This window comes from Galeopterus variegatus, unplaced genomic scaffold (assembly GCF_000696425.1).
Source record: "Galeopterus variegatus unplaced genomic scaffold, G_variegatus-3.0.2 Scaffold1928, whole genome shotgun sequence".
Lineage (NCBI taxonomy): Eukaryota > Metazoa > Chordata > Mammalia > Dermoptera > Cynocephalidae > Galeopterus > Galeopterus variegatus.
Window position 1 is genome coordinate 140,316 of NW_007728039.1, and position 15,188 is coordinate 155,503.

The 15,188-nt window shown below is 33.6% G+C and overlaps 1 pseudogene; it reads left to right on the plus strand.

Moving 5' to 3' along the window:
* Positions 1 to 14,008: 14,008 nt before the first annotated feature.
* LOC103596068 lies at positions 14,009 to 14,896 on the plus strand (annotated as a pseudogene).
* Positions 14,897 to 15,188: the final 292 nt, after the last annotated feature.

Below are 15,188 nucleotides of genomic sequence, written 5' to 3' on the forward strand. Positions count from 1 at the left end.
CAGTGGGATAGCTGGGTCGTATGGTAGATCTATCTTCAGCTGTTTGAGGAACCTCCAAACCATTTTCCATAGGGGTTGCACCATTGTGCATTCCCACCAACAGTGTAAGAGAGTTCCTTTTTCTCCGCAGCCACGCCAGCATTTATCTTTCAGTGTCTTTTGGATTTTGGCCATCCTAACTGGGGTGAGATGGTATCTCAGTGTGGTTTTGATTTGCATTTCCCGGATGCTGAGTGATGTTGAGCATTTTTTCATATGACTGTTGGCCATTTGTATATCTTCCTTAGAGAATTGCCTGCTTAGCTCCAAGCAGACAGAAATTTTTGACAAATGTCCATACCTAAACTAATCACTAGCAAAAGGGACTAAGAGGCTAATGGTTGACTTCAACTAGGATTTCCCAAGCTAAGCAGTATTTAAGTATTTAAACAGATAATTCTTTGTTGTTAGGTAGACGTTCTGCGTTTTGTAGTATGTTCGGCTTCACCTTGGCCTCTTACCACTAGATGTCAGTATCTGCAGCTCCCTTCACCATATCTCCCTGTTTCTACAGATTAAAAAATGTCTGTGGCCATTGCCAGATGTTCCTGGGGGCAATATTGCCCGCCTCTCCCCTCCACCATGAGAAACACTGACTTAGAACAATCAAGAATTACCAGTGGGTAAGGAAAGAGATCCATTGTCCCCTGAAATTCTCTGTAGAAGGGGAAGAGCATCGATGGTATCTTTGACAGAACAAAGGACAGAGAGTAGCTACTGAGTGGTGAACTGACAGTGGCTTCCACACTAGTGAAACTGACCTTTCATCTATCTGACTTCAAGGCCTGTTAATCTAACCATTATGCTACACCACATCTCTGACTAATCCAACTCAGTTATAACTTTAGCTTTGTTTTCTAAAATTTATTTATTTATTTACTCCTTAAATAATCCTACAAATTCATAAATATTATAAATCATTTATTTTGGGCAGTACTTTTGAAATTAAAAAATAGTCAATAGATGGCACTGCTATTATCACTTAGAATACTAATAAAAGCATTTAAAAATATGTTTAAAATCTATTCCCTTATGTACAGCATTATCGAGCATATTATTTCTTCTCGGTCTTTGCCAGACCATCTTAAGATCCCTAATATTTTCCAGTTCTGTAGGTGAAAAGCTGTAGAACTTTAATATTTTTAGGTTGAATGCCTTTGCTGGTTGGCGTTGCTGAAAATAGTTTCCTATCTTAATTGGATATTTGTATTTCTTTTGTTGTGAATCACTTAACCTAGGTTGAAGAATCTTTAGCTGTGGTGCAATGGGAAGAGTTTCGTAATAGAAATGTCTATAAAATCACCAAAAAATCTGTATATTCTGCCATAAGGGTTTGGTTGAATAGGCATATATTATAAATGAGAAAATTCTGGATAGCTATTGAAATAGTAGTGACTATGTAGTCATGCATACACAAAGTTGTAGAATTTATATTGTTAAATGAAAAATCAAGATATATATATATATATATATATATATATAAAATCACAAGTTAAGAGACTATGTGTGTTCATAGATATATATAATATGCTCATATATATGTTTGTGTTGTAAATGTATTAGTCATGTCTCTTATTTTTCCTAATGCATGTTTACGGTTTTAACTAAATTTACTAACAGTGATTCAGAAATCAAAATAAAAAAGTAAAGCTTTGAAAACAGAGCAACATACATTTCATATACCATTAATTAAATTAAGCATGAATCATTAAGCAAAAGTAACTATAACGTTTGATTGAGTCCAAATGTTAATTTCTAATCCATTCTCATTCAAAACTGCATAAAATTCTCACCTAGAAAAAATGAATCCCTTTGAAAGACATGTAGCATTAAATTTATTGCTATTATTATTAAAATCCCCTTTATTACAGTTCATTTGTATGAATATGTTGATAGATGACAAAGAATCCTGTTCAAATTTCCACAAAGAGTAATATGTGTGTTCATAGATATATATAATATGCTCATATATATGTTTGTGTTGTAAATGTATTAGTCATGTCTCTTATTTTTCCTAATGCATGTTTACGGTTTTAACTAAATTTACTAACAGTGATTCAGAAATCAAAATAAAAAAGTAAAGCTTTGAAAACAGAGCAACATACATTTCATATACCATTAATTAAATTAAGCATGAATCATTAAGCAAAAGTAACTATAACGTTTGATTGAGTCCAAATGTTAATTTCTAATCCATTCTCATTCAAAACTGCATAAAATTCTCACCTAGAAAAAATGAATCCCTTTGAAAGACATGTAGCATTAAATTTATTGCTATTATTATTAAAATCCCCTTTATTACAGTTCATTTGTATGAATATGTTGATAGATGACAAAGAATCCTGTTCAAATTTCCACAAAGAGTAATGGGCTCTTCAGCTTGATATAAAGAATGGATTATTTTAAGAGCGCTATATTACTTGGGACAAATAGCTTTATACATAATGTCATTTATTTGTTTTTTTTCCTTAAAAGTAGTCCCATGAGAGGATTATATTCAGGTACTTAATGACTTCTCACTTATCTTTTACACCATGGTCAAAAAATTTGATACTGTTGTTCTCAACATTCTTCCTGGAAATAGTCATTTCTCTTCAGCCTCTCTATAGTAGTCAACTTTGCTGTTAAAGACCCATAAAGACCCATAAATCTGCGTACAGATGATATTCAGCTAGATCGTGAGATCCATTTGTCGATAGACAGTAAACCCGTTCTACAGACCACTTTTACAACAGCAGAATTTAAGAGAGATCCCTGGAAATTATGGTGATTTTTGTTTTCTGTTCTCTTAAATGAATCAAAATAGGCCCAGATCCACCAGCAGACAGACTTTAATATGTGTGCACTTAAAATGTTTTCCTGAAGCAGCAAGATAATTTTATAATTAATTAAAGATTGGTATTTTCAGTTAGTTAATGTAAGTTTAGTTTTCTACTTTTGAATCAATGAATTCACCACTATTTGAAAAGCTAACATTCTTGTATATTAGAAAAAATTAAAAATATAAAAAATGCTAAATACCTATATATCTTTGTATGCAAATGGACATCACATTTTATTTTTATATTGTGCATTTTTATTTAGCTTAAATTTTTTAAAAAAATTTGCATTTCATTAAGTCAATTTTAACAAGGATTCTGGAAGTTACAAAACAGAAAATTTATAAACAAGAATGCAGATTGTGTTTCTTTTTTTTTTTTTTTTTCCTTTTTGTCTTTTTTACTGACCGGTAACGGGATCGCAACCCTCGGTGTCACGCCCGTACCGGGGACCGGCAATGGGATCGCAACCCTCAGCATTGCGCCCGCACCACGCTCAGCCAGTGAGCGGGAACCGGTCTCCACATGGGATCCGAACCCTCGGGACTCTCCAGTGCGCCACCAGGCCAGCCTGGTGTTTCTTTTTTAATAACATTAGTGAGATATAATTTATACCATGAGATACACCCATTTAAAATGCACAAGTTTTTTTTGCATATTCATAGAGTTTTGCAACCATTACCACAATCAATTTTAGAACATTTGTTTCACTCGCAAAAGAAGATTTATACCCATTAGCAGTTTCTCCTATATTCCTCAAGCCTACTTCCCCAAGTCCTGTGCAACCACAAATCTACTTTCTGTATCTATATGTGAATATTTGCCTCTTCTACATATTACTTGTCAATGGATTTATACAATATGGCATCTTTTGTGACTGGTCTTTGCTTTCCTACTGTAACATTTTAATCCCTTTAATAATTTTTCTCAGTACTTTAAACATTTATTTTCTTAATGATTACTTTATGACACACACTGAACACTATCAGAATATTTTTCAGATGTATACTAATTTAATTCTAGTGTGATATAGAAATATTACTCCTATAAAACTCTACTCCCTCTTCACTTTTTTGTGCTGTTATTTTTATACATATTACATCCCACATTGAAACCTAACCATACATAGTTATAATTAGACAATGTATCATACATTTATAAATTTATATAATATTGTCTTTTAACAAAGCTTAGAGAAGAAAGGAGACCATTATGTATTTGTAATTTTATACACACACACACACACACACACACACACACATAACTTATTTGTAATTTCCAATTCTGTTCATTTGGTCCTGTAAATTCAAGTTACCATCTGATGTCATTTCCCTGTTGCAATTCAACTCTCTTCTCACTCACATCCTTTGTGCTGTTATTGTCCAATATATTACATTTCTATATAGGCACAAAAATACACTTACATATCTATTGTTTTATACAATTGGTTTTTTTTAAATCAATTACTAGAAGAAAAGAGGAGAAATACTATGCGGTCAGAGTTTTTTATACTTACCTACATAATTTTACAGGCATTCTTTAGTTTTCATGTGGATTTCTGTTACTGTCTGATACTGTGTGCTTTCTGTCTAAAGAACACTACTATTTCTTGTTAGATAGGTCTTCCAGCCACAGTTTTCTGGTTTTGTTTTTGTTTTTTTCTTCTTTTTCTTTCAGCGTATTGACTGTGTCATCCCACTGCCTTCTGGATGACGGTGTTTCTGATAAGATGTCAGTTGATAATCTTTTTTGGTTTCATTGTATGTAAGAAGTAGTTTTGGTCTTGCTGCTTTCATGATTTTTCTTTTGCTCTTTGTTTTTCAACATTTTGACTGACCTGTGGCTGGGTCCACAGAATGTCTTTGCATTTATACTACGTGGAGTTCGCAAGTTTCTTGGCTGTGTACAATAATGCTTTTCATAGAATTTGTGAGGTTTTCAGCCATTATTTCTTCTAATATTTCCTCTGCCTCTTGTTATCTCTCCTCTTCTGTGGTACTCCCATTACGGGTATGTTGATGTGCTTAATGGTGTCCCATATTTCTTTGAGGCTTTCCCCATTTTTCTTTATTCTTGCCTTTGTTTTTCAGATTGTATAATCTCTATCAGTCTGTCTTCAAGTTTACTGATTCTTTTTTCTGCTATCTCATAACTACCATTAAGCTAGTGTAGTAAATTTTTCATTTCAATTATTGTACTTCTCACTTCAAGAATTTGCATTTGATGATTTGTTTTAATTTTAATCTCTTTTTTATGTTCTTGATTTGATGAAACAATGCCATCATACATTCCTTTAGTTTTTAAAGCATGGTTTCCTTTAGTTCTTTGAATATATTTATAGTATCTCTTTTAATTCATTGTCTGTTAAGTATATACCTCAGCCCTTTCAAAGGAAGTCTCTGTTTCTTGCATTTTTTGTTTTTTTCTTCCTGTGTATGGGATACACATTCCTGTTTCTTTGCATGTCTCATATTATGTTGTTGAACACTGGATGTTTTAGACAATATACTATAGCAACTCTACTGAGTTGCTAAACCTGAACTCACCTCTGGTGCTTGTTGCTGCTGTTTGCTTGTTTAGTGACTTGAGTGAAGTACGTCAGTGAAGTCCATATTCCCTGTTATATGTAGCCTCTGATGTCACTCCTCAGAAGATGAAAGCTTTTGCAAGCAAACAGCCACCCTGTGATGACAGTGGGTTAGGAGGACTCTCTTTGACTGATGCTGTCCCTCATCTCTCTGTCAAAATCTAGCTGATCACCTTTATTGGTATCACAACTAGCTGTTAGCCTCCACTATTTTTCCACTGAATACAAAAACAATATTTTTGTCAATGCCCTGGGGACAAGTTGTTCCACAGAAAGATCCTATTAAATTTAGGCCCCTAGCAAAGGTAGTTATTAAGTCTAGTCTTTAGGCTTCTTTTGACCCCATGAAGGCTCTTCTTAGCTGTCTCTTTATGTGATTCTCTCTTTTAATTTCTAACTGATCAATAGTTTAGCTTGTTGCCATTATATAGCAACCACACTCATTATTACTTCCTACAAAAATCTCCTTTGGCTTCGACTGCACCCTTAGGTTTGACTTTCAAACAAATACAGTCCCCTTAGAGAGAGCAACAAACCTGCCTCTCCTCCTGGGATAATATTTTGTGCTACTGCTCTAAAATTTATGGCAGGAAGAGTGGCTCACTTCTCTCAAAGAGACTCATGAGTCATTGTGCGAGGGGCAATAGTTCCTGGTCTTCATGACTTGCTTCTCCCAGCATGCAACCTATGCCTTGTGAGTGTGCCATGGCAGTGGTGATGGGTGCTCAAGATTGTCTTGCTTGGGTAGTCCTTCCCCCCTACTAGTGGGTGTTCAATGCAGAAGGGAGCTCCAACCTCTAATCTCCTCTTGCCTGGAATTAATCTTCTGAAATATGGAGATTGGGGGTGGGGGTAGGGTGAAGGTAAAATGAGAAATGTTGGCAGACTTTCCATTCTGGAGAGATACCATAGCCTTAGACTGGGATAGGACCTGGGGAGAGAAGGAATCCTTTGTTCTTGACTACACGTGCTATGAGTAGACCTTCCAATGTCTGAGCTGGTGCAGAAGGTAGGGAATAGCCAATTGTGGTATAAATGCACCAGTCTTTTACTCTTCTTACCAAGATTTAGAAGATTTTCTTAAATAAATGTTTCTCCATTTGCTGTATATCCTAAAAGCAGAGATTTTAATTTTTTAAGTATAATTTTCAACAGTTATAGTTTTTTCCATGGGAAAAGATTCAGAATACACAGGCAAAATCAAAAAGTTTTGAGACACTGAGGTACAGTTTAAAGAATCCTTGCTCAGTTACAAAAGAAATACTTTGTGTCTGGGTCATAAACCACCAAATACTGAAGATACCTTAGTCTCAGATACACAAAGGCACAGGTATACTGAAATATTTTATTACCCACTGCTCATATAGCCAAAACCAGATGCAGATATAGAACAATATATTCTATGCAATTTTAATAAACAATGTAGACAAGCTGGTATAAGGAATCTTCAGTAGGGTTTAAGGACTTTAAGCAGTATATTATAAATCAGTATTTGTACAATTCATTGCTATTTTGGACAACAGTCAGGGCCAAAGTTCCATATATCACTGGACCTAACTAAAAATCTATCTCAGATCAGCTGTAAATTAATCCTAATCTTGTATACTATGTTATATAACAGAACTGGTAGAATAAACCCACTCCTATTGTACGAGAAATAGAATCAGTATTCAGGTAAGCATATTGATCTTTAATTTTCTTTCTCTTTTTTGTTAGAGGTGATTCATCACTCTTCAGAAATGAAGTTGGAAGAAAGGAAGTAGATTGGAGAGAGACCAAGGGATTCTCCATAAAGTTGGTAACATATTACATTAGTAGTGTAACAGAGTAAATGTTTCGCTGTCATCCCTTTATATTAAAAATAATGCCAGGATGATCTGAGAATTTGCATCAGAGCTATATTTTCTCATGGTGTTTTAAGGTAATCATTAACATTCTATAGTATTTATCGTTCATAATTAGTTTTATTTTTATTTACTATTAATTTGAAATTTTTCTTAGAACTTTACTTGGATTTATAGGCTAACTAATACATATATTCACTCCTTACATTTCCTACAATCTTATAAATTTGTACTGAATGTTTTTTAAAGGTTAAAGCTTACTTGAGAAAAAATTTTGATATCAGTAAATAGTGGTGATAATTGAGGACTAGTTTATGTTAGTTAATAGCACATGTGCAATTATCCAACCAACATGGATATTTATACTAAGATCAGTAAAAAAAAAAAAAAAAAAAAAATTGTTCTTGCCTTATTTGGAATGGAGAGTGTATTATTTCCTTAAAAATATTTAATAAATTTAATTTTTAAGTGGTAGAAAAAATAACTTTAAAAGTATATATTAATTTAATTGTCTAACATTTTCATTGTTAATCCAAGCATGATTTAATCTCTAAATGTACTAAAGCAGGTATTCTATACTTTTATATTAAAAATAAAAAATCTACACAGATAATTACTAGAAGGAATGCTCATTTAAATGCAAATTAATTCTATTGAGATAAAGAGCATTCACCAATTAAATACTACTTTCTGAAAAGGACTTTATTCTGACATAATTCATTCACCATGCATTAGGGTTATTATGTGGCTCCAGTAGCCTGAGTTAATAGCAAGATTTAACAGGCATTAACTCTATGTTTCTTATCCAGTGTGTTATTTTCATTTACTTTGAATCTAAAAAAATAAGAATGAATTTCTACTTTTCCTGATTGAATTAAATTTTCTCAACCAATATAAATAACAATTGCACATAGGACTTTATTTATTTTATAATTAATTTTTATACTCCCTTAAAGCCTTGAGAGTTTTTTCCAATGAAATATGATTTCATAGTAAAGAAAGTTTGTTCTGCCTCCCTCTGTCTTGGGTCAAACTGAGAAGGTGGACCCAGACTGTGTGTTCTGCCAGCCCTTTCCCTTGTACTATTGCCTTTGATGCCCTCCTCAAGTCACCAGGCTGCTCTACAAGTCCTTAGGTTGTGTAGCTGAAGGGCATGTATTACTGTTACCATAGATCTCTGGTTTCTATCCTAAGACTCTATTACTGTATTTTCAAGGCATCGCATATTTACATAAAGGTTTGTCTAATAATAAAAGCATCACTGCAGTCTCACCAAAATGCTTTAAACACAGTCTATGCAAGGGTACTTCAAAAAGTTCACGGAAAAGTAGAATTTAAAGACAATACAAATCATTCCATCATCTTTTTGAAGTACGCATGTACTGCATACACTGACTTTTAAGAATAAAAATCACCTGTGTCCTAGATGTTTAAAATTTGTCGGAACCTCCAAATACCTTTTAAACCAAAATATATGCTCATTTCTTTACTGACAAGGTCAGTCTTCATAATCTTGAGAATAAGATTCTGTTAAATCAAAATTGACAAAGGAAAAGAAATCATAAAGATGCTCTTATTTATTTTCTCTTTATGACTCAGGAAATCTAGAAAAATGTAAATCTAAATACATTAGTTATAATGTGACAAATGCCTGTAAACAGGACTGAGTTAAGGAATTTGCAACGATAAATAAAAATCTGAAAGCACTGCATTAGCACATAGCTATTTCTCTTTGTTCACCTGGGGGCAAAGAGTAGAGAAAGGGTCAATGGACAAAATTACCTATTGATCGCTCAACAAAGTGCATCCTTTCTTATTATAATAAGTTTCATTTTTCCCTTCTGGGTGTTAGTGTATTGGAAAATCATTTAAAGAATACAGCAACTAACTGGAGACTTACATATAAGTTTGATTCCCTATGATTAAAACTGGAATATAATTTCAGGAGTCTTAATTTTCTTTGAAAATATTAGATATTATTATAATTTACAAAGTACATTGAGATTTTTATCATTACTTACATTGGATCTGCAAGAGAAGCCTTGAAGGCAAGTCTTATTTTCATTCTTTGCCATGACTGGTTGGCTCATTAGGGGTTATTGCTGATCTTCTGCTCTTGCCTATAGTCTTATATATTCTGTCACATGTCAATCCGATGTTTCTAACTTTCATCTCCAGATCACTGTGCTGAAGTCAGATCCCTTAAAAAGAACCAGAAAAAAATCTAGAGACTTGAGACAATGTAATTGGGGTGTGTGTGTGTGTTCATATTTTAGGAGACTAATACATGTCAAAAAGATGTGGGATAGGTATCAATTGTGTATAGCATAACTGCAAAGATTTTAATTATCTGGACAATTAAAATTATACTGTTATCAGGTGGCAAATTACAGGAACTCATGATATGTAAGTGACAAGTTCTGAAAAATAGACTATAGTGCTCATGAACTAGAAACTGTGTAGACAAACCAAACAGAAGTCTCCAAGACAGTGAGATAACAATGAAGAGAAATGGATGAGTTTTCACTTGCAGTGGTCATGGTTTTTTTCTTCTCTCCTCTAAAACTGGGGATTTTGTTCACAGTGTAGATAGAATATAATATAACTTGTGGTCTTACAGGATTTGAATATTTTAATAATTATGGATGATTTAAAAATGATTCAGGCCGGATAAGAAACTTGTTTTAACTCTCCTAATTCTTCTGACTCCAGGGTTCTTATCCTTGAGGTCATGCATCATCTGAACTAATTCCTATTGAAAACACTGGTGCTGATGGTAACTCAAATCATGTGTGTAATGGAGGCACTCTGTGGACTTTTCCGTATCCTACTTATACATGTCACTACCTGCCAGTTCTACTATCTGCCTCTCCTTAGGTGGTGGGATTCCTGCCAGGCTTTGACTTCTATCCTTGGCCTACCTGTATCAAGCTGGTGTGAAGAATTATCATACATTTTGTTTGAAATTATGATCAACAGTATAACAGTCAGTATAGACAAAGTTTTGTCACAGTAACAAATAACCCCAGAACTTTTACGATCACTACTGGAGAAAGAAAGAGAGAAAGAGAGGAGAATCCCACATGAGCTTTACCCTTTGTCAACTGGAAAAAACATTCATTGCTCCTCACATTTCATTAGCTAGAGTTAGTCATATAACCCTGCCTAATTGGGACTGAGCAGAGAATTATACAGTCTCTTAAGCTCAAGGAGAGGAAAACTGGTTACTGGTCAGTGTCAGTAATATTTTACACAAATACAAATGATTATTTTCTCATGTCTTGACTTTGCACAGAATGTCTACAACTGGCAATCAGTATCTGTTACATTTTTAAAAAACTAATTTCTCCTCAATGTGTTTTATCAAAAATGTAGCAATATTATTACAATGGTTTTGTTTGTCTTAAATTTTAGATTAAAGTTGCTAAAAAAATTTTTCTGAAAGCTGAGCCTTTTTATCTGAAATAAAAAATGTGCTCTTATAATCAAAAGTATATAAGTTTTCAAATGCATATGATGGACTCAAATAAGAAAAACTTCAAACCTCCACTGCCGGCTAAGTCATAATAAAATTGTATATTGCATGGTACTGCACTAGACTCAGAATAACAAAAGGAAAACCCTGAAAATAAATTGAAAAGTGAAGAGGAGAAAAAATAATCATGGAGAGTTACACTATGATATTCTTACTTTTAAATAGGAAATTTATATCTAAAAGATGTATGGGTATGATGTGACAAGAACAGTCAATGGGAGGGAGGCAGGACAACTGATTTCCAGGCACCTTTTTCATTACTTAGTATAACAAAGTAGGATAAAACACTAATCTAAGTTTCTTTAATCAGTTTATTTCTACTACATGATTTTAAAATAGTTATACTTCTGAGAGCAGCATATTAGATTATTTTGCTATCTTGTCTTGGAAGTTGAAGGTTTCATTTATGTTTTCTAAAGCTCTAATTTTATTTTAACATTCTCAATACAATGGTATTATTTTTATTATAATTTTATTAGGAAATACTATTGTAAAACTTTGAAACATGAAAAAGTAGATATTGAAAATTCCCTCTTATACCCACCTTCAGAAATAATAACTTTTATATTTTTTTAAATTAATTTCTGGTATGTTAATTTATCTGTTAACATACATTAACAATTTTTTAAATGGTATTAAACTATTAAACAGTCAACTACATAGCATTCCTTTTTATGTATTTAAATATACCACATATACAAGTCCGTGTTTTTTGATGTACGTCTTTATTAGGAATATATTTATTGGCTATATAATAAAACATTTATAGATGCATCATAAATTATTTCAAAAATTGTCAATTCATTGACAAACAAGTTATTTTCATTGTTATTATTAGCAACATCACTGTAAATAACACCACCTGTCTATAGACCTTGGATTAGTTTTCAGAAGTATAATTATACATATAATTGATAGATAAAAGTGTGTGCAATTAATTGAAGGGTTAAAATGTGTGCAAATTTATATTTAATGTTTGTTACAAGATGTTTTACAAATATTATAAAAGAACTTCCACCTAGCAGTAAATTAGAGCCTTAATTTCTCTCACAACACAATGCTGTCACCAGTTCTAGGAGAAATAATTCTTTTTGGTTTTTTTGGCAATGCAAAAACTAAAATATGGTATAAATCCCTATTATTTTCATTTAATTTAATTATTATTTATAAGAGCATATTTTTGTGTCTATTATATATTTATATTTCATGTTTCTATTTTTTAATATCCTACTACAAGAAAAAATATCATAGAAGATTGAATTATGTCCCCCCAAAGCTCAGTGAAGCTTGATTTGTGTCCCCCAAGTTTTATGTCTTAGAAACTGGGCCGGTACTATGACTGTTAAGAGTGTGGGAAATCCTGTTATGGTAATTGAAAGGTGAAACCTTGAAGAGGTGATTAGATTGTAGGACCGTGCCATAGTGAATGGATTAAAAATGGTGGTCAGGGGTGTGGTTCTGAGGGCTTTGAAAGAAGACAGAGGAGAGTCTGTCTCTCTCTCTCTCTTCTCTCTCTTCTCTGCCATGTCACAATGTGATACCCTGCATCACTGAAATCACCACCAAAACCCTCACCAGAGGTGTTCCCTAGACTTAGACACTGTAAGCAATAAATTTTCTTTTCTTTATAAATCACCCAGTTGCAGGTATTTTGTTATAAGCAACAGATATGCAACAAATATATTAAGTTTTAGGGTTGTCCTTTACTTCTGATATCCCAGTATTAAATGGGGATTTACCAATTTTGAACTCCCCAATTCTACCTTTTCTCACATCCTTAACCATTTTTTCTGCCTTCCTCAAACCCTTGCATTCGTAATCCATCTTGATATATGAGCAAAACAAATATGCATATTAATTTATGTAAAAATATATACTTATATGTGTGTGGAAGATTAATAACTCATATTAGCTTTTGTTTTATTTATTCATTTATTCATATGGCCCAGTTGGACTTTTCGAATGATATCATCCTGAAATGTTTCATAATGACATCTTCATTCTGTGACTGGATTATAATTCATACTGCTTCTGTAAACTCAGTTTGAAATAATCCAACATAGATATCTATATTATGGAATTAGTACAGTATAATTTGTGTGCTATATGGGTCTCTTAAATACAATCTTGTAAGATTTTTGTTATTCCACTAATTATACATTTCCATAATTTGGAGATTTGAGTAACATCTAAACTTTTGGAAACAGCATTGTACTCTTTCGAAATATATTATGGAAAATTTAGATAAATATTTTTCTTCCTTTTTTTTTTTTTTCAAAAGATGACCGGTAAGGGGATCTTAACCCTTGACTTGGTGCTGTCAGCACCACGCTCACCCAGTGAGTGAACCGGCCATCCCTATGTGGGATCCGAACCCAGGGCCTTGGTGTTATCAGCACCGCACTCTCCCGAGTGAGCCACGGGCTGGCCCTAGATAAATATTTTTCTTAGTAGTCTTGTTCTATTATATAAATGCATTTAATAAAATTTCTATTTATCTGGACAGTTTTTTTAGACATCTGGGCAGGGTCGCCATTTATGCAGGAAGTGCTGAGTGTTGGGGAGTCCTACAATGACATCAATAAAGCTGAATTGGCTAAAAGTGGTACAGTAATAAAAAGATTATGAAAGGTGATGACACTGAGACCTGGTTGAATCTGGGAAGTAAATGCCCAGTTTTCTCTATGAAGGGTATAGATAAAAAGGAGCATTAAGTTTGAGAACAGTGAGGTGAAAGGCATGTTTTCCTACATTGAGTCAGCGTAAATAGTTAGAAACTGATATTGTTAATTGTCTTTAGGGAATTTACTGTTAGTGTGGTTTTTGATATATCACAGGTGATTAAAAATATTTGGTTAAATAAAATAACCAAAAAACAAATTTAAAAATTTCAGGAAGAACATAACTATAGGCATTATTTCATTTTAAATAGCCTTTGCTATAGATAATATTTAAAAGGTTGTTTACAATTGAAGCAAATTCTCAATGGTTTTCCTTGAATTAAATAATAATGATGAAAATTTCCACACATACTTTTGGGGGAAAAATAATTTACTGTTCTTATTTAAATATGTACGATGAGGATATAAAGCTGGTGGTGTGTTATAGCGGTGTGTCTGATGGCGCAAAGTTGGGTGGGCTGCAAAGTAGGGGGCGGGGGGTGGAGGCAGCAAATCTCTAATAAATGGTTCTGAAGCAGGACCTGAAGCCTAAATTCCAGGACGGTGAGCGAGTGCTGTGTTTTCATGGGCTTCTACTTTATGAAGGAAAGTGTGTAAAGGTTGCCATAAAAGACAAACAAGTGAAATACTTTATACGTTGCAGTGGTTGGAGTAAGAATTAGGATAAATGGGTTCCAGAGAGCACACCAATCTGCAGAAACAGTGAGAACTTCAAAAAGCCAATCAGGAGCAGTGTGCAGAGGGGGAGATGAGAGGGGCTGTCCCAGGGAAGAAGACATCTGATCTGCAAAATGCTGAAGTGAAAACAAGAAAGAACAAACAGCAAACACATGGAAATGGAGATGGTGGCAGTTCCAGTGAGACACCTCAGCCTGCTCGGAAGAAAAGGGCTGGGGAGATCCTACTGTTGAAAATGATGAAACATTCATGAACTATGTTAAAGTTATAGTAAAGATTCCTGAATTACCAGGCGAAAACAGCTCTTTTATCTTCCTGCCAAGAAGAAAGTGGACTCCATTCTAGAGGATTATGCAAACTACAAGAAATCTCAAGGAAACACAGGTAATAAGGAATATGCTGTTAATGAAGTTGTGGCAGGGATAAAAGAATACTTCAGTGTAATGCTGGGCACTCAGCTACTCTACAAATTTGAGAGACGGCAGTGTGCTGAAATCCTCGCAGATCACCCTGATGCACCCATATCCCAGGTGTATAGAGCGCCACATCTACTGAGATTATTTGTAGGAATTGGAGCTATGTCGGCCTATACACCTCTGGATGAGAAGAGCCCTGCTGTACTACTGAATTATCTTTACGATTTCCTAAAGTATCTGATAAAGAATTCTGCAACTCATCCATATGTCCTCCTTTTTTTACTTTTGTTTTTTTAATGGTGCTTGAAGTAAAGAGCCCATCCTTTGCAAGTCAACCATATTCCTTAGGCATTTTATCTTTGCTCAAATTATTGAAGAATGGTGGCTGTTTCATGGTTTTTGTATTTGTGTCTAATGCATGTTTTGACATGATAGACACAATGCATTGTGTAGCTACAGTTTTCTGGAAAAGTCGATCTTTTAGGAATTGTTTTTCAGATGTTCAATAAACTTTTTCTTTAAATTTCAAAAAGTAATTAAGTAAATAAATAAATATGATGAGTTCAATGGTATAATTAATTTTAATTAT